Source organism: Glycine max, chromosome 12 (genome assembly GCF_000004515.6).
Source record: "Glycine max cultivar Williams 82 chromosome 12, Glycine_max_v4.0, whole genome shotgun sequence".
Classification (NCBI taxonomy): Eukaryota; Viridiplantae; Streptophyta; class Magnoliopsida; order Fabales; family Fabaceae; genus Glycine; species Glycine max.
Window position 1 is genome coordinate 31,500,803 of NC_038248.2, and position 1,055 is coordinate 31,501,857.

Below are 1,055 nucleotides of genomic sequence, written 5' to 3' on the forward strand. Positions count from 1 at the left end.
ACATTGGTGTTATCAGAATTTCAAAATGACATCTCCTTTTAGTGGAATCCAAAATTCCCCTTAGCCCTTTATGTTTTGATAGGGGTAATTGACCCTGAATGTTGTTATTAACCTTGTTTTTGAAATCTATACTAAATTTTCTTTGATTTGGTATATAGAACCTTGCATTTGGACCGACGAACGTGAACGAGAGAGGCCTATGAGTGACATAAAGAGAAACTGACAGAGAGCTCACGATAGGTGTGGGGAGTTTATTATAATTTATGGCTTTTGATACCATAGTTGGGGTCAGGGAACCTAACTATGGGGATGTATGCCTGTCCCTGTTGCATGCTATTTTTTACTAATGGGATGCGATACGCCTGTTATTGATAAATGACATTATTGTTTTTATTAGACTTGTGTTGTCTGAAGACCTAGGGAGTGTGAATCTCAGGCATGAACTATATATGTGTATATGTGGAATGTGATTTACTTATGATATTGTTATTGATGATATCAATTGATATGAGGTGACATTGATGTTTATGATAATGTTGATAGAGAATGATGTTGTTATTAAAGATGATATTGATAATAATTGATACGAGACGATGTTGGTGTTTATGATAATATTGATATGAGATTATGTTTTTATTTATGATTATGTTGATATGAGATAATGTTGTTGTTGTTGAGAATGACATTGAGATGAGATGACATTGATGTTGAGATGATGTTGATGTTGATGCTGATAATGACATTGAGATGAGATGTTGAAAATGTCATTGTGATGATGTATGATGTGTATGTACATGGGGGATTGATGTGCCATCATTTTCTTCTATTTTCTAAACCCTTTTTGCACCATTTTAATTATTGATTGGTCTTAATTGTCAATTAATTAGGCAGTTTTATTATTTGGGCCCATTCAGCCAATTTGATGTTTTTAATCTAATTTCAGGAATTAATGAAGCATTGGGCTTGAATCTAGCATTGGGCTTGAATCTAGAATTGGGCTTGGACTTGAAGAGGGCAGACTAATTTATTCTATAAAATTAGATCTTATCTTATCT